General features: G+C 58.2%; 1 protein-coding gene across 2 annotated transcripts in view; it reads left to right on the top strand.

Moving 5' to 3' along the window:
* Positions 1–134: 134 nt before the first annotated feature.
* Positions 135–316, top strand: part of rfc4 (replication factor C (activator 1) 4) — a 20,639-nt gene continuing 20,457 nt past the window's right edge. The window contains exon 1 of one of the 2 annotated variants that reach the window (XM_048604403.1): positions 135–230. The gene's annotated coding sequence lies outside the window, so the exon portion shown is untranslated. Of the gene's footprint in view, positions 276–316 lie in introns of both variants that reach the window. The other variant, XM_048604402.1, reaches the window with a different exon arrangement.

Here is a 316-nt window from a genome sequence, read left to right as displayed (position 1 = left end):
ACACCCCCACCCACACCCCCACCCACACCCCCACCCACACCTCCTTCCATCCCCAAGAACGATATCGAGCTCCTCCTGAAGAAGATTCAATGTCCAAAGGGACCGTGGAGATGAGGGGGGGAGGGTCGGTTTGTCTCGGAGCCGGTTTCCACCCGGACGGGTTTGTCCGGGACACCACCGGAAGCGGAAATGTGGTCAGTGTACCGTTGTTGGCGGGAGTTTTAGCAGAGGTAACAAGAAGAAAGTCGGGAGGTTGTGGATCAGTGTCTGTGAGGGTGAGGGTCCCTGTCTGTCTGTGTATGAGGGTGAGGGTGAG

Source organism: Rhincodon typus, chromosome 13 (assembly GCF_021869965.1).
Source record: "Rhincodon typus isolate 14 chromosome 13, sRhiTyp1.1, whole genome shotgun sequence".
NCBI classification, from domain to species: Eukaryota; Metazoa; Chordata; class Chondrichthyes; order Orectolobiformes; family Rhincodontidae; genus Rhincodon; species Rhincodon typus.
This window is presented reverse-complemented; position numbering and strand designations above follow the sequence as displayed.